The sequence below is a fragment of the Amphiura filiformis genome, chromosome 10 (assembly GCF_039555335.1).
Source record: "Amphiura filiformis chromosome 10, Afil_fr2py, whole genome shotgun sequence".
Lineage (NCBI taxonomy): Eukaryota > Metazoa > Echinodermata > Ophiuroidea > Amphilepidida > Amphiuridae > Amphiura > Amphiura filiformis.
This window is the reverse complement of record NC_092637.1, coordinates 16,859,670-16,879,230: the sequence shown is the minus strand read 5'-3', so window position 1 is coordinate 16,879,230 and position 19,561 is coordinate 16,859,670. Positions and strand designations below refer to the sequence as shown.

At 37.3% G+C, this 19,561-nt stretch overlaps 1 protein-coding gene across 3 annotated transcripts in view; it reads right to left on the bottom strand.

The window, feature by feature from the left end:
* The window catches only part of LOC140162573 (uncharacterized), a 104,703-nt gene that overhangs the window by 15,363 nt on the left and 69,779 nt on the right, over nt 1-19,561 (bottom strand). The window lies entirely within an intron of this gene.

The following is a 19,561-nucleotide window of genomic DNA, read 5'->3' as shown; positions in this document are numbered from 1 at the left end:
CAAAAGTCGAGTTTGAAGTCAACTTTGAATTCAACAGATGTTGGTCTGGTCATCATTAGAAGTTGACTTCTTATCTGAGTTCATAATGTGGCGATCCTATTTACACACGAAAGAAGAGTGTTCAAAGTCGATTTAAGTCGACTTCAGGCTCTGTGTAAATGGGGTCTAGGTCACATCATGAACATACAGGTAGTTCATGAAAGATAATAAAATAAAGAAAAAGTTAGGATTTGGTGAAAGTTCTAAATAGGAACCCAATAGCATCAGGATGCTTTAGCTACGTACATTGTAAAATTAGAACATGTCAATGTACAGTATGCAACCCCAGGATGCAACCTGAATTCTTGATTGACTGATTACGATTCAAGATGAGTGCCGTCTAAAGACAGTCAGATATCTCTGGTCAGACAACCTTGCTTTTGGTACACATCCTCTACATGTATGCAACCCTGGGATGCAAACTGAATTGTAGATTGACTGATGACCATTCAAGATGAGTAGTGTACACATCTATACACATCCTCTCAAGCACCTTTTCAATTCACTTAAAAAACTTTGCACTTGACCTTTACATCATATGCATCCCCATTCCGTTTGAGCATCAAAGGACAAAAAGGCTATTCCAGTTGAAATCCATTCCCTTATGAAAGAAATGACCTTAAGGGACCGTTCATTATTAACGCGGGAGGGGGGGTCGGAGGAATGTTGAGCTTTATGGGTGAAAAATACCTGACCCCCCCTATTGCGATGAATCAATTTCACGTAACCCCCCTATTGAATCAAACAAAATCACATAACCCCCCCTCCCTCCCCTTTCAAGCAAACTTTATTAATTCAGTCACAGAGATTGGGATTTTGACATTGGGGATGGGGTTTGAAAAAAAATTCTTAAAATCATAGTAATCCAGGTCTTTTTGGCGACAAGTCTATTGTACAAATGCTTGGCATAAGCGCGTGGAAATTGTGGCAATTTTGAAGCTAAACTGATGAAATATGGTGCAAAAGTGGAATAAATTCATGCAAAAAAAAAAAATTTGCAATTTTAGACTAAAATGGCCATATGTAAGGTTAATTTGGTCAGAAACCTACATAGGCATACAGGCCTCAACATTGGGGGGCAGTGGCGTAACTAGGGGTTGGTAGCGCCCGGGGCAAGAAACTGCAAGAAATTGGTGCCCCTACCCCCCGAGAATATCTTAGACGCGGGCAGTGGCGTAGCTAGGGGTTGTGGCGCCTAACCCAAGGATAATCCCCAAATCTTGAAACAATTTGCGCGGAGCGCTCAAATTTTGGACAAAGGCCTACCACTAATTAATTATGGTTAGGGGAGAGCGGGGAGTGTTCGCCCTAGGGGCAGGTTCGCCCACCCTTTGTTTCTCAGCTCTACGGCTATCAGGGAATTTGGTGATGGCAAAATTAGGTGACATAGGTCATTATAAACTTCTCATATTAGCTACGCGACATATAGGGACGTGTTCATCGAACTGCAGCCAAAACAAAAAAATAACACCAAAACGTAAATTTTTCTTGTATTAATAATGTTGTTTTATCATTGATACATAAATACAGCTGGTTTTAATGGAAATCTGTATTGGGAACATATGGGATTTGTCAAAGATTTAATGCAGTTATAAACTCTTTATTCGATTTGTATTTTGCATACCCTGAAGAAAATACAAAAATGTGCACAAGGGGCGCGTTCGCCCTTTTGAGGATGGGGCATGTTCGCCCTATATCTTCCCCGGGCGGACTTACCCCAAACTGGAGGGCGGACCTGCCCCATCAGCGTATTATGCATAATTTTGATAATTATACCATTAAACAAGGTAAAACTACTGAAAAGCGTGTTTTTTAAAGTTATTTGGTATCAGTATTACTCATACCACCGTTTATGTCCTAATCCATAATCTCCCCGAAATTGTAAACATGATACGTTTAAGCTCACTTTGGACCCCTACATTTTACCCTGGGCCCGACCCCTGCAACAAATTTAGTGACTCCCCCGAAGAGAATGAATGCCCTGTATATTCTTACTAAATGTTTGCATTGAATTTGTTATTGTTATGCAATGTTTTAACTTTTTTTTGTGATTAGGGTGAACTTACCCCACCATATGGGCGAACCAAGTTCGCCACTTTACAAAACTTTTTTGTTTGCTCTATCCTGTTGCTATTGTAAGGCCTATAGTTCTGGGATTGTGGTCGTATATAGCTAAGACATAGGGCTTTCACATGGGCTAATCAGGTCATCCCTAACCTTAAAATTGACATCGCTAGGCTGGTCAGAAAAAAATAGGGCGAACACTCCCCGCTCTCCCCTACTAGAAGTTGAATATCGGTCTTGAAATGTTCTTTCAATTGATTTTGTGCTAAAATGCGCGTGAAGCGCGCATAAATTTTGACTTTCATCGCTTGGAGGGGCACAGAATCGATGCTGAATTGGTCAATTTGGCACCCCCCTAAGGCTGGCGCCTGGTAGGGTGCATCAGATGCCCCTCATGTCAATGGATTCATCTGTCCCTAGTCTTAAAATGTTCCTATTGTCACAAAACTAACATGTGCCAAGTTTGAATTAATTCGGAGGTCGTCCTGGGGGCCACCGAGAGCCTAAAGTTACAATGTGTGTTCCTATGTAGTAAAGTTCGATTTGACCCCTGTACAATTCCAATTAGAAGCCGATCGAACAATTTAAAGTAGCTGCCATATCAAAACCGTTTGGATTTAGAAGCTCAAATCTTGGGAGCTAAGCGTCCTGATAATCATCTTTGAATCTGTGATGAAAATCCATCTCCAAAGAAATGACTGTGTGTTTTATTGTCAAAAGCGCCCCCACAGTCCATATTCTTGGGAAAATCTATAATTTCTGTCTTAACCAAGTGCTATAATACTTTATTTCACACTGAAAGTTGTTAATATGTATTATATATTGATCTAAAGTTCAGAAAATCTGCTTTGTAAAAGTGTAATGACAACCAGGACATCAACATTTGTAAAATTTGAGGTAAAAATTACCACAAAATGCCTATTTCACTGAAATTTTGTATCGAGGGCGCTTGTGCCAATTCCACACATGCTCATTTTGTTGGTGATTAATTTTTATCACCGATTAAAGAAGATGATTATCAGTACTATAAGCATAAAAGATTTGAGCTTCTAAGTCCTAACGGTTTTGATATGGCAGCTACTTTAAATTGTTCGATCGGCTTCTAATTGGAATTGTACAGGGTCAACAAACTTTACTACATAGGAACACACATTGTAACTTTAGGCTCTCGGTGGCCCCCAGGACGACCTCGAATTAATTCAAACTTGGCACATGTTAGTTTTATGACAATAGGAACATTTTAAGACTAGGGACAGATGAATCCATTGACATGAGGGGCATCTGATGCACCCTAGCGCCTGGGGCACGTTGCCCCCCTGCCCCCTAGTTACGCCACTGATTGGAGGGGAATAATTGTATGGACCATCCCCCCTGGCAAAATATTGGGGGATTTACTGCCCCCCACCCATCCCTGGGATCTACGCCTATAGATCTAGGGCTAGGCCTACTTTTGGTGAGAAAATTTATAGGTGTGTGCTTGCAGGTGGGGTGGTCATGTGGTGAGGAGTGAGTTGTTTGTGTGTGTAGCATCTGGCAGTGGCGTAGATTTCTTTTTTGACATTGGGGGATGGGGTAGGAAAAAGAAAAAAATTCTTGAAGTATAGTGAATCCAGCACATTTTGACCGTTGACTATGTATATGGAACAAAAAGCGCACAATTTTTTTGCCCTATTGAAGCTAAAATGGTGAAATATGGTGCAAAATTGGAACAATTTTGTGTGAATAACTGAATAAGTCATTAGACAATTATGTATGGTATGATTGACTATTAAATTTCACATGACCCCCTATCAGGAAAAATAAAATTACATAACCCCCTGTTTGTCAAAGTGAAAATCACATAACCCCCTACATTTCCTCCGCCCCCTCCCACATTAATAATGAGCGGTCCCTAATCTCCCACAATGGAAGTGTGAATTATAAGTTTCCACAGCTTTAAGTTTGGAACCTTTTTAGAACTGACCAAGCGTGATCTTAATGCCTTCCTTGAGACAATAATTGAGATGTTATTTGTTATTGTATCTCTAAACATAATGATGATAAGTACATAAAGGTATACATTTTCAGAAAGGAAATGACACAAGGAATCCAACTATCATAACAGATTCCAGCAAAAATAAGCAGTTTTTGAGAAAATCACAAAATTTGATTTTTACTTTACTGTCTCGAGGAAGGAATACCAACTATAGATGTCATTATCAATATCAAGTCGACTGCATCTTATGCTGTGTAATGCTAGATGTACATGTATGTTAACAACATGTGTACTGTACTGACTAGCGCATCTTCAACTTTCAAGAGTACGAGGTCAGGAAGGTACCTGCTACCACCGATTTTAAAATACTGTAAAAGCGAAACATTTTACAACATGTTTATTTTCACGTTTTTTGGGTTATCAAACTACTGCGAAAATAACAACATGTATGCAAGTATTCCTTTTGTGCAAGGTCAATGTCAGGACTTGAGCTCAGAATTACGAATTTTAACACCTTGAGCACTACCTGCCAATCTAACATTGCCTCTGATTGGTCAGTAACATGATATCTTCATTTTAATCACCAATCAGGATGGAGTTTTGCAAATAATTCACCCCAATTTTTTTTACGTGGTGAAATTATTCTAACAATGTTGCTGATTGGTCCAACTGATAATGAAAACTGCTTTTTGACCAATAGGCAGGTAGTTCTCATTGGGTTAATTTGAAAAAGTTCAAAATTGGCAGAGCGTGAACAAAGGAATGTGCGAAAATGTGCACTTTTACAGTAAGGTAAATAAGAGCATCTTGGATCGGTTTCAGGGCAAGTGTTTTCCTTATAATAGTCTTTGTCAAAGACTGACTCGAGATAGTGTCGGACTCGCGATCAAGTGGGGGGTGAGCGAAGCCGCGATGAGCCGCATGGGTTGGTCGGCTTAATTCGAGCCGCCTGGCGGGCAGTCTGAGCCGCCAGCCGTGAAGCGGCGAATTCGAGCATGTGGTGAGCATGATCGCCAGCCAGCTGAGTTGGCTGGCTGGTAGTCAGTCTTTGTCTTTGCAAGGTTCTGAGTCTCTCACTAGTCACTGTTACTTCAGTATTTAATCCCTCCCTAATAATTAATTGACACAGTTACTAGACATTCCTGATGACAGTCGCCAATTAACAGATCGATTAACTGACTTTTAATTCCAGATAACTCGACATGAGTTAATCTCCCCTCTTGGCCTCAAGCCACACCAGACAGAACATGAGTGTCCAGGGTTCAGTATACTAGTAAACACAGATATTGGAACACATTGAAGCATGTGCCCCAGGAAATATAACACCCTGACCATGATAGTTCTCTGTTTATCCACTATTTAGAACATTATTTAATATTCACACGTTTAAGTTCATTATAATAAAGAATAAATAATTATATACTGAATCAATTATCAATTAGGCCTACATAATTATAAAACTAAAGGTAATGATCCAGGGGTAATGATAATAGACCGATGGTACTTGATTTAGGATTAATAGGTTTATGATGAACGGCTGGCGAAAATAAAACCACGAAAATATCTTCACACTTTAATAGACGAAAGTGAACAATTATACTAATACAATTATTTCTGTTACAATTACAGTTTATTTTTGAATTCAAGAATCTGTTTTGCCCGGGTTGCACTCATATCTTAACCTACCCTCCTCAAGGGTCATCAAACCCCAGGGTTTTTAAAATAGTCGGATGCTTTTCTGCTTAAAATTTTGCCATTTTCCTCACAAATATCGCCAAAAATATGACATTCCTGTACAAAGTAAGTCTTAAAAATTGAGATTGATAAAACAGATTGAAACATTATTATTGAGGATAAAAATAGAAACAAATTAATACATTTTATGTTTGAGAAGAAAATCATGACTAACTGCACTGCATGCCTTTTCAGCCATGATGGATATGGTTAATAAATATTAATGAAGAAGTATAATGAAGTCACATGGTCGGAGATGGTCCAGTCACATCATAGTAAACATGGTAAACAAAATACCCATTCAAAAAAAAAGTTTAGCAAAAGAGAGTCATTGTTCTGACTGACTTGAAAATCTTATTCCCCATTTGGACCTAACACTGGTACAGTGGGGGGAGAGGGGGATTGTCCAAATGTTGATTCTGTTAACTTACATTTTTTCACAAAAATCTCATTCATCTTTTCGAATTTCTTTAAGGCTAACTATAAATCCAGATTTCAAAATCAGTGTAGAAACGTAATAATTAACATTTTTTATCAAATTTTATCAAGTATTAGCAAAAGACAAAATACCCATATCTGTATCACCCCCGTAAGTTAAACTGAATATTCCAACAAACTTTTCATTCACATGTTAATTTAGAAGTAAACAAAACAGTAGTAAACAGTAAACAAGAATTGCTATACGGTATATGATTTGGATCGCTACCAGTGATTTTCAGAACATAATGATGAATAAAAACTAAAATGGCCGCTGCTAGTAGGCCTATAGCCATCGGTGTTCGGCGTGTGGATTTTCTGTAAATATTTGAGAAATATTTGTAAAATTAATTGAGATTATCTGTGACTACTGCCTCTGTGACTACCCTTAGATCCGGTGGATTTTTGTCATGCAGAGTCATTGTTTTGGGGGGGATTTGGCTCAAACTTCAGTCAGATTGAATCAGGAAAATCAGTTTGTGTCGTGTGCATGCATTTACTTGCAGCTGGCAATCGTGAAGGGGCTGTGCAATAATTAAGAGCCATTGGGGAGGGGGTAAAATTGGGGCGTAAGAAAATTTTGGCGAGCGAAGGGGGCAACCAATTTTTGGCAGACGTTCTTGGGGCGCCTTTCAAATAAAAAACGCTCTAAAAGGCTTAGAAAAAACGTCGGAAACGCTTAAATATGCAAAATAATGCAACTTGTATACATGGTATATAGACCATTTAAGGTTTGGAAATTGGGATCCCAAAAATTTGGCATGTCCGAGAGGGGGGGGAAAGCGCTTTTTGGCGAGCCATTTGGAAAATTGGGGGCCCATAATTATTTTGCACAGCCCCTAAACGCTAGAAACTTTGCCATGATGATGAAAATTGCACTTGGATTTCGTTCTGAATTTCGACCTTTCCTTTTTCCCAGGATTTATAAATGACGTTGGCTTAAAATTCCTTTTTAAAATTGTTGATTTGCACCTGATTGTCAAGTATCGAAAGTTGGGGCCTAAATGCTTCCCATTTGAATTTTCTCCTCGATAGCTCTCGATCTCGTCTTCTGATCAACGTCCGACTTCAGTTCTGTGCCGAGACGAGTTCCAACTTTTTAAACATGCTGCATGAGGCCCTACATCAATATATATTTTTATTTATAAAAAAATCAAAAATTCAGATCCGATTTTTTAATTAAAATTTAAATCTGATTTTTAACATTTTTTTTAAATTCTCTCCAATCCCATAACATTCGCAAGAGTCAACCAAAGTATTCGTTGGCAATAATAATAAAAATCAAACAATTTGTCACCGTACATTATTATTGATGTAAAATCTTGAATAAATGAAAATTGGAGATAATACTAGGCAATTTTCAAATTCCAAAAAAAAAAAAAAAAATCATAACTGGTTAATTATGTATGGGTTCTTAAAATGTTTTTTTAAATCATAAAGAACATCAAAAATTACTTAACGCAGACGACTATTTAACCAAAAACATTGAATAATCCATGGTTAATAAAAAATGTAGAAATTTTCAGAAAAAAGGGGGTCATTCGGTGTTGGCAATGTCAAAAATGGGGTGATTTTGCGGTATGGGAGCGCCTAATTTTACAGTACAAAATATACAAAACTCATTTATTTTGCTCAAAAATGCGCGGAGCGCCAGAAATTTCAATTTTGAGGACTATGTTCAAGAAAGCAGTGCCGTAGAGTGAGCCATGAGGGAGGGGGAATCGAGCCTGATATGGGGGGGGGGGTGGCACGGCACAAGCCATTTGTTTGTTGTTTGCAGTTTTCCTAAATATGTTTCGGAGCCACCCCCCCCACCTCCGCCCTAATATGCTTCACCACTGGTTCCACATGAATGGTCAAAGAGTCTGTGGGCATAACTTTTTGACAAAATAGCAATATCCGCCGTCATCAATATAAATAATTAATTTTTTTGTATCTACGAAAATAAGTTTTTGATTTCATTTTATTTGATTTGATTTTGCAATCGGATCATTTGTTGAGATGAAACAAATGACCAGTATTCGATGCATGATAGAATACCGGTATTAGCATACCAGCATAGGAATTGGCCTTAAATTGACAGACCTTTAAAGACCAATTCAGTGATCCCAGCACAAGGCTTGATTTCTGCAATTCCATCTTGACAGGTATCACTGCTGATCAACTTAACCGTCTCCAACGTATTCAAAATTGTGCGGCCCGTCTTATTGTCAAAAAAAGAAAGCATGAGCATATTACACCAATCCTCATCGAGCTTCACTGGCTGCCCGTCGAATTTCGTGATCCAATTTAAACTTGCTATTCTGGCTTTCCGTCATTCGATGGCACTTTACCACCATACCTGTCATCTGCGCTTTGCACTTATCAAACTTCCCGCTCCCTTCGATCATCCTCTGAAAAATTACTCAAAACTCCTCGGGTTAACCTTAAATCAGCCGGTGAACGCTCATTTCATTTTGCTGCTCCAACTGCTTGGAACTCGCTTCCAAACAACCTTCGTAACATCCCCACACTTTCTCAATTTAAACGTCAGCTTAAAACCCATCTCTTTCGGTCAAGCATTTCCAGATTCACAGAATTAATTGCTTCTTTGTTTGTTTGTCTTTTTCATGTGTTTGCGCGCTCTGAGTTCCACGGAAGATTTTGCGCCTTAAAAGAACCATTCATTATTATTATTATTATTATTAAGTGTAAAAAAATTAAAATTGTTTATAAATTGCTTAAAAGTGAAGTAAAAGTCATTCAAATTGTCATTTGGTATTTTTGAAATGACAAATTTGGCACAACACGAAGAAAACAGCAGTAGGCCTACAGACGAAGTTGAAGTCCCATTCAAATACATGTAGCCAGGCCCGTACGCAGGATTTTTTTTGGGGGGGTCCTGATTTTGAAAAAGTGGACTCTTGCTAAAAAATTTCCCAGATTTTTTTGCTCCCATTTCATAAAGTCGCAAATTGTCATATTTTGGGACTTTTTCACATTGGGGGGGTGCTGCTGCATGTAGCTAATTTAGATACTGTCAGTATCTAAATTACAGATTCGATGTATACATAATGTCTTATTTTGTCATACACGGCTATCGGCTGAACTACTCGCAGGCTATGTAAGCACATCTATGACAAATCTGAATTTTTGATGATTTTTACGATCGTCCGGATGAGTAAATCACTGAATGGGCCTTTAATAACATGTTTATTTAATATATGCATCATATTTCATTATAAGGCCTATAAAATTATTGAAAATGAAGGGCTTTGAGGTTACCCTCTGCAACCAACCAAGAGACCAACTATAGGGCCTTAGAAATGCTCAAAGGGGATGTCAAAGGCAGGGCCGTAATACTGTATAGCTACATTTATTTATTATTCAGATGGGGTTTGGTGCGGGAGCTGAGAAGGGGACCTAATTCGTTGTTCAAAAAAAGGGCTACTCGTCGACCTTTTGTAAATTTCCCATCAAAAAGGGACCATAGTAGTTTTTAACGGGTTACTACGCATTGTGTTCAGTGATCCCTTTGCATCACATTTCGGCGAAGATTTAGGGTAAAAAACAGCACTTTATTTAGTCATTTCGTAATTTTTTGTCATTAATTTAACAACAAACTTGAAATAGGTCCGAAATATAGATCTATATAATTTACCCCGAATGTTGGTATACTATAATTGATCTATTTTCCCGTCAAGTTTGTTGTGGGCCGAGATTTTGGGGAATATAATTCCCATGACTCCCAGCCGAAAATCCCGCAGTAATCTAATCTTATATATCGTTTGACTTTCTCCATGAGCAATATATCTAACGGAAATGACAACTTGCAGGATTTGTGACATGCTTTTTATTCCGATTTGCTAAAATGACGGGCTCAGAAACCATGAACGTGTGTCATTGGCGGATTGGCCCGGTCATTGGTATTAAATAAATAGGCCTACTGGTCTACAATGTTATTCAATTTTGACGGAAATCGATATTTTAAATGACAAGACCGTTCTGACATGTTCGAGTGTAAAAAGAAATGAAAGCAATATTAAAAACAGACAAGTAATTTCAGGCTGAGTAATTTGTAGAACTGAAATTTATATAAATCTAACTGTAGTCTGAAAACATCAGTTTTCGTTTATTTTTTATTTTTTCTTTGTTCTTATTTCTTACGATCATTAGCAACCTGTTGTACATGAGAAGGTTTATCCATAGGCTTAATTAATTAAATGATATATGAGTTCTGTAAAATTTAAATTCTAGATTTGAAAACATATAGGTTTATAGGCCTACATGACTGGGCCTAATATTAAAACAACGGACTATATCTCAAAACATTGATTCTCAGTGTCTTTCACAATTGTAAATACTATACTTCTTAAAAACATTAATTCTCAGTAGAATTCTTACCAACAAACACACGGGCAAACACAATACGGTTTGACGACTTGTATGGGTTTTTTTTTTATACCTAAAACATCAATTCATGATCAAAACATGAAATACTGTATTTTTATGAATCTTTGGTCAAGTACTTATCATGCTTATGGCAATTTGACAGCCTTTTGACCTATAGGAATCTGTCGTTGTCATGGTAGCATGCCCATTTTAGACCCAGACAAGTGTCTGCATGAGCAGAAAGAAGTTACCAACATCAAGACACCTGTGGTGATTTGGGGTAATACTTTAATTAGGCCATGGTATCAAATGTCGGCATGGGTGTTTCAACAACTCTCTTCTCCATGCCAATCAGCAGTGATGACCTCATCTACCACTAATCCTATTGGATAATAAAATAGCCACTCCTTCTAGGCTCCTTATATGGAAAGCAAATCTTTCCCTGGCTGAGGGAAAGATTTTGTACAGTGGTCTATGGCATCCGGGTATTTTGAGATAAAATACTTTTCCTAAAGTTCACAGACCGTGTGCCCACTATGGTTTCCGAGAGTGTGTGGTTCCCAGTAGTTTCTCTCCCTATGGATAATATAGGTACACGGTCTGTAACACAGACTACCTTATAATAGATTCATCAGTTTGGTCTAGAGTCAAGCATTTCCACCCGCCATAGTTTATTAGGTCAAGCATTTAGGATACTTGGTGAATAGCAATGTTTGAACTATGCTAGAAATAATTATTGGAAATTCTAAGGCATTTGAAGTAAATATTTAACAAAGTAAAAACCTGCTAGAACAGTACCTTAGAATAGCAAATTACAAAACAAGGAAAATGGTTCAAAATTGGTGAAGTTCATATTAAATAAGTAGCCCTTCTCTCTCTATCTCACAGCCACCTCCCTCATCTCCCTCTCCTGACAAAGACACAAACACGCACACTAGTGTAAAGTAACCGGTAACCCCTAAATTCCACATTTTGCTATTTTTTTTTTCGAATAAAAAAGAAAGATTCTTTCTTTGACAAATTTACAAAAGGCCATTTGGGTGACAATGTGTTTAAGAAGTCCACAAAGGTAAGGTCTATTTTTTGAAAAAGGTCCACTTTTTGGAAGTCTACACATCCCCAACCAAAGCAATCCTGCCTAGATGTGATGTTTTACAGCATAGACCCAAAATAATAAACACAACTGAAAATTCCAGGGAGCAGTAATCAGTTTAAGAGCTAAGTGTTCATTTCAATATGAATTGATTCTAAAAACGGAGCGATCCGTCTGCATTCATTCTAATAATGTCATGAGTCTGCGATAAAACCACTCCGTCTCCTGGAACTAAATCTATTTGTGAAGTCAACATTTTCAAACTGCTGTTTTATTTTGCTAGCTGTATAATTTTGTGAATTTTGCTCCGAGCCAAAATTAGCCATTTCAACTACCTGCAATTTCAAGAGGTTGATATTTGACACGGATTTGTGAAATTAAGTTCCTACTAAACTGATTGTCGAGCTTGCATAATTGAAAAATTGGTACCTGCATAAAGAAGTAAAGCAAATCACACTTCAATTTTTCAGTCATATCCATCTGGATATGTCCATCTGGACATAATTAATATTCACTAATTCCTTTTTTTTTCCAGAGCAAAATTCAGACCAAATTACATTTTAACCACAAAATATTTATTTTGTTTTTTATCTCAAAATAAATGATAAGGGGGAAATTATATGAAAATATCAAAAAGTGAAATTTGCTACGAGTAATGATAAGCATAATGTAGTGAAGGGTGAACAAATATTGAAGGCCATGTACACAATGCAAAAACACTGATGATGATGTTGTTGATAAAAATGTTTTCGTAACTAATGACTGCCGTTGTGGCATACCAAGTGCCTACCCTAGATACTCCAGCATGTGTGTGTTTGAGGGGAGGAGTGTGGGGTGTACATGTTGGTGGTGGGGGGGCAGGTATGTGCAAAATATGCAAATGTGTGAGCATGTATGTACATCAGGGTATATGCTTGCAAGATTGAGGGTGTATGGGAGCATGTACTCATCGTCAATACCCCAGTATGCATATTTAGAATTGCACATACTGGTACATGCACAAAAGCAACAGCTTTGCATCGTGGAAAATATTTGCAAAAATGTTCAATAACAACAAAGAATAACAATCCCTAAATTGAATCTACATGACTACCACCATAATAAGAAAATATATCTTAGCCTCTCAATTCTGTAACACCAAGGATTACACTTAAAAACAATAGCAACAACCAATCCCTCACCCCGAGGACATATTCCAATCACACGTAATCATACATTATGACAGTAAACACGCTAGTAATTCCAAACATGCCAGGTAATGACTCATTTCATTCCGTCAAAACTACCGCGATACATCCAATATTGCTTCCCCACTGGGGAATTATAAGAAATGAAATAGGTAAAAAGAATCTACCGTCGAACAAGACTGCACAAGCAGTCCTGGTCGCAGACTTGCGGAAGTCACCAGACGGAGATTAATCAGATTTTTAACAGAATACCTGGATGTTGAAGTAAGGAGTGCCTATGTAGCGAGCAAACAGAGAGGGCATCTGGTAAATCCGTCATGAAAATTACCCTTAATGCGCTAAACAAAATCTCGCCAATTAGAAATTTAGATATATCGCTTGTAGGTGTTTTGAGGGGCTTAAAAGGTATAAGCGTTAAGGTCATGCGCTAAATGTTGCCACACGCTAGACAGAGATGGTGATTAGTGCATTCATCCTATCAAATTTAATGCTAAATTAGTCAACGGTTAAGAACACAGACAGTTGATTTCAATTAAATGTTTCCAACATCATCGCTCATTCATGGGCATATATGTCGCATCTTGATGGCTCAGATAATGTGCTTTAGAACATTGATGGCTGTGCTTTAGGACAGAAAATGGCGAATGAGATTTGGATTTTATTTGAGGATTGATGGTTGAAGATGTAAAATTAGAAGGCCGAAGAGATATAAGGATGGGGTTATTCCAGTTGAAATCCATACACCCCGCTATGGAAGACATGACCTTAATATTCCACACAGGGAGTGTGAATTTCAAATGGGGTTACCTGAATGGGTGACTAAATTTGAAATCTACACCCCATGCATTGTAGATGAAGGTCTTCAATAGGGAATTAGCACGTTATAAAAAAAATATGATAAAAGACAACAAAAACATCAGAAGTTTTCACATCAAAACAAGTGTATACATATGCATGATTGCAAACCTAAGGTCCTGGCTCCTGGGTTTGAGTTTCCTGTTGTTTCCTTACTGGTAATGGTCACACTACATGTATATCAAACTTTTGAATATTTTACAATTGGTCTCACAAGTTACAATAATACATGTTTGTACAGCCGCTTGTATCACTATTAGTTACTCAACTCAAAATAATGTTTTTGTGGAGGGTGTCTGCCTTTAATTAGAGGTTAATGACTGCGCATCAGTTGTTTTGAGGGTATTGTGAAATATCTAAACATTGTGCTTTGGAACCGAGGAATATCACGAGGGGCGCAGCCCCGAGGGATATTCCGAGGTCCAAAGCACAATGTTTAGATATTTCACAATACCCGAAAAAAACTGATGCAAAGTCATTAACCTCATTCATAACCATCACTTTTTACTTTTGTGATTCAATTAACGTCACATTTTCTTCTTTTAATTTGAAAACAGAACACAATTTGAACTTTATCTGTCGTTTTCCCTGTAAATAGTCGAATAGCCCATTAAGTAAATACCGCTAGCGACCAAACACACTAGCACGCAATCATGCGATGTCCAAATACGGCGGCCAGCGTCCGCGTAAATTGTTCGAACGCGTAACACGTCACGTAACGCGGTCATTGTAGAAGCGTACTTTTAGCTACGTCACGAGACGCGGTCATTATACTTTTTCAATGACCTGCATTTGCGTCCGCGTATTTAAAAGTTATTATCTGTGATTGGATCGCACTTGCTGCGTATATTATTAATGAGGTTATGAATCTCTTTTGTCAACCCCCCCCCCTCATTTAGAGGCATATATATAATGCTTGTAGATGGAATTCTATGGTGTCCCTACGGTCACACACCCACCCACACACCCCCACCCACGGTATCCCTACGGTCAAACACCCTCCCACACAAAGTACTCACTAAAACAACCATGCCAAATATTATACAACAACCTGACCTGCAAATCTCACCCACCAATACATTTCATTTTGCCTCACACCATTTCATATCTTCAATGGGGGTTCTTCTCTATTAACAGTATGTCTGATTGAGTCTGGTCTCAGCTCTCTTGGCACAATGGGCTATTCCATTTAAAATCCACATCCCCCCTGTGGAAGATGTCGGAAACATGTTCCACAGAGGGAGTATGAATTTTAAATTGAATTAGCACATTAGGCAGCTCCATTTGAATTTCATACACTCTTTGAGAAAGATTCAACCTGAATCTTACACAAAGGAGGATGAGTTTCAAATGGAGCTGCTAATGTGTTAATTCCATTTGAAATTCACACTCCCCCTGTGGAAAATATTTCCAGAATCTTCTACAGGGGTAGTGTGGATTTTAAATGGAATAGTCCAGTATGGGCAGATAGCCGAGGGACAGACTAAGATGCCTCATCCAGTAATGAATAGCATCTAAAAGAACGCTTTGAAATTAATAGCGCATTTCATCATACATTTCGTCGTCTGCTTCACCTACTGTCGTACCTCAAAAAAGCTGCCTTGAGTGATTTTTTATTATGTCATCAGGGTTGTCACTACGCCGGACGGGGCCGTCCGGCACTGTCCGGGGCCGTCCGGCACTCACAAAAAAACAAAACAAAAATTATAAAAAAAAATTTAAAAAATTTTTTTTAGTGGGGTGGTACCCTCAAAGCCTATTCCCCAATCCCTAGCGTTCACTAAAAAGACAGTGCGAGGCGTGAGAGCTTCGCTCGCTACGCTTCGCCTTCAATATTTTAACCAGTACTTTTTTGGTCCTGGTGACAACCCTGTATGTCATCTAAAATTTGTGATGTAAAATTAACTTTTTATATCAGTTTTAAGGTATTATCACAATATTACAATCACATGTCCATTCATAAAAGAAAAAACCATGCTGTTAGGCACCAGAAACAAATTTGTTCGATCTTTGGATTGACCGTCGATGCTGTTTCGATGCTTGTTATTTTAAACGAACTAACAACTAATTAATCGGAATTTATATTGTTCAATATCAATATCAATACAGGCAAAGATTCATATGATATCACACTTAGCAATAATCAATTAATTTCATAAATAATAAGGATCGACCAAGGATCGAAAGATCAAGCTAATTTGTTTCTATTGCCGTATAAAATAACAATATGAAATACAGCAATGATAATTAATATCACACAAGGCAGCCTATAGAGGTAAGTCAGTATGTGGTAATGCAGATGATGATATTCTAGATATTCTCTGTTTCATCATGATCCTGTTCGGTTTCAAACATATCATTCACAGTGTTCATAATAGACTTTTATTTTAAGAGAGCATTAAATGACATTATTCTCATTCTGAAATATCAATTTACGGAATAAAAATATGCTCAGGATGGGTCATTTGCCGGAAGTAGGCTAAAAATAGTGAACTGATAATATTGCAGGAGAAAATTATTATATGCTCACACAACCGGGCTTATAACTCCACTAGAAATTATTATGCCAAAAAAGTAAGCAATTTCGTTTAAATACTTTACACTTAAGAAACGAAGGATGAAATTTGAAGAATTTTATTGCATAATTCATGCATTATATGCACATAAAATTGACAATTGCTCATAACCATTGCAGCAAATTTTGTAAGCTGGCCTCTGAGCTGGTACAAAATGAATTTGTCCAGGAAAATTCTCATATACACTGTATAGACGCAACAATTGCTAAAATTAGACCATTTGAGTCATTTTGTCAAAATTAGCATCTTATGATGTCAATTCAGTTCACATGTGGCAGAAGATCAGAAGGGGCACATGAAAGTTTAGGATTAGTTAATTTTGTTCTGATTTTTACAGTCATTTTTACCTGCTCTGTAGTAGAATACTGATTGTGTTTTTCAAGCTCAATACAGCAAACTCCCTACATTTTAAATCATGTGTTCTAAGGATGGGCCCCATATATACAACAGCAGCAAGACAACAGGTTTGATGATGTATACAACTGCAGATAACAAAGTGCCCCAATGGACAGATCTGACAACAAAATATTAGGTCTAAAATCATGTCTAGGTTGTGAAGTGCCCTGGTATAAACAACGTCAGCAAGACACTTGTAAATGACTGACAATGTGTCCAATGATCTGGACAGATAGTTGGTTCTTCAGATGACAAAATATTATTACATCATGATTGTGTGGATGTCAGCAAGACCACAGAACCCGGAAATGGCAAGACAAACCAATTTGATGTACGTACAGTGTAACTCCAGATGCCTCAATAATATAATACATTATTTTGCAAACGGACAGACAATAAAATATTATTGATTCTCATTAACTGACACAATTTTAGGAGAACCAATTTTGATTCATGCAAAACTTGTGTTTTAAAGAAGAATCTGTGAGACTTGAGACTTTGCAGCCCTGTATGATGCGTGCGTAGGTCGCAAAGTGCCCCCTTAACCACGTTAACAACGACAGAAATACAAAAATGTATGACGACATGTACAACACCAGACTGTGCCTCAATAATAATTCAATTATTAATATGGACATGTAGACAACAAAATATTACATCACTAAATATTTATGTGTGGATTGTAAAAGTGTACCCAAACAAACCAACGACAGCACTACAACATTACATGTATCAGATTATGCTTGTACTGGCAGAAGTAACACATTAACATGAAATCCCTACAGATGAAATACATAATCCAGCACTTATTCCATTCGGCCAGTCCCATCTGCTTGTGTAATTTACTTTTCTTTCCTCCATATTTTCATGACGTACTACAATGTCACACTTCTTGGAAACATATAAGTACCTTGTTGCCATAAAATTATATCTGAACAAATAATTTGAATGTACATGTAGAGTGTCATTTTATATAATGTTATGAAACCCCTTGTGAAACAGACAAGAACTGGTGGGTGGAAGCCAAATATATTAAACACAAATTCATGACAGATGAAAATATACATGTGTAGCTTTGAGTGCATGAGAAGTCCCCAGTTCTCATGCAAATACTGGCGACTAATGGCTATGGCTTCAAGTAAAATTCAAATTGCATTTTATTATTTAAAATCAGAGAAAAAAGGAAACAAAAAGGATGCCAGACGGGTCAAAGAAATGACCAGGGGAAAGGATGAATTAAGTAAGGTGCCCATTTGTAGGTAGATTATTATATTACTACCAAAACAAAATTAGTTACTTCTACTGATTAATTAATTTGAGAAAATAAATGGCAATTATCCTAATACTAAGGAAATACTACCAAATCAAAAAGGTCACAGCTACAGGGTGAATAGAATATATTGTATCCTTTCACTCAAATTAACAAGACTATGGACCACAATGGCCTCATCCTAATGGCATAGATCAATAACCTCCTTTAAAGGTGAACCTCATTGAAAATAAAGTTATATATCAATGGAAAGCTTATGATGTCAGGATACTAAAAACAATTTTTTCCGAATTTTTTTGATGGCCAATAAAGCTGAAAAATTAAAAAACAAATGAATTTTTGGTCTTTTTAAGGCGCCCAAAAAGCACCCAAATCAATCGTCTATGACCTTGGGAATGCTCGTGGCGTAAGCTCAGGGTTCGTGATCACGTGATCCTGCTCGGAAACATGTAAACAAGACTTGCTTCCTGTACTTTTGCAAGCTGCCCAGCAAGTCTGATTTTTCCTTATATATTAGAAATAATAGAATTATTGTCAACACGTAAATTTTCCGTAAATTTTTGACAAAATCAGTCATAACTAGCTGGGTATAATTGGGAATTGAGTTTGAATTTCGCGCTGGGATCAATTCCATGCGCAAATGCTTGCTGCTGCCGTTCATGTCATGGACTGAATAAACATGATCGAATAACAAATTAAATAATTTCATGAAAGTTCATCTGTGTTGGTATAAATCATGATTTTGATTTAAACTTTTGATCCAAACACAAGGAATTAATTCCTACCTCGGAAATTTCAGATGGTACTCCATCTTTCATCAGCGAGTGATACAGTCACTCACTCGCTGATGAAAGATGGAGTACCATCTGAAAATTCGAGTAGGAATTAATTCCTTGTGTTTGATCAAAAGTTTAAATCAAAATCAAAATTAAATACTTGTTTGTGACATTCCCTATTCTTGATTCATTTTAAAATATCTGATTAAAAAAATATCGTCTTGCAGTAATCAAAAATTAATAAAAAAAAAGCCGCCCGATTTCATCAAATCCAGCCCATATAAACTTGGTTTTCATATTTAGCGCATTGCGGTAATACATTCTTTCCACACAATCACGATTGAAAGAAACAGATATTTTATTATAAAATAAATACAATTTGGGCTTGATAGACCATTATTTGATGGAATTCTGAAATCTGAATAAAATTAAAATATTGTCACTTGTGTCACGATTCTTTAATGATAGTTAGTACAATCAGTATACGGTACTGAAAAGTGAACCATTCATGTTTTATGGATTACCGCACATGATGTGTAAATTGCTGCTCAAGAAATTGAAGGGACCCGACACTGTGGTTCCAGGGTTTATGCACAAACACAGCGACTGGCTTCGTCCTGCTTGCGTGTGTTTCAGCAGATTTGATCAATCGTTATCTTATATTTGGAACATTTACAGGAATAAATTTTGCTGATGAAGTAGCAATAAGTTGGAAATATCAGAATGTGAATATAAAATCGGTCATTTT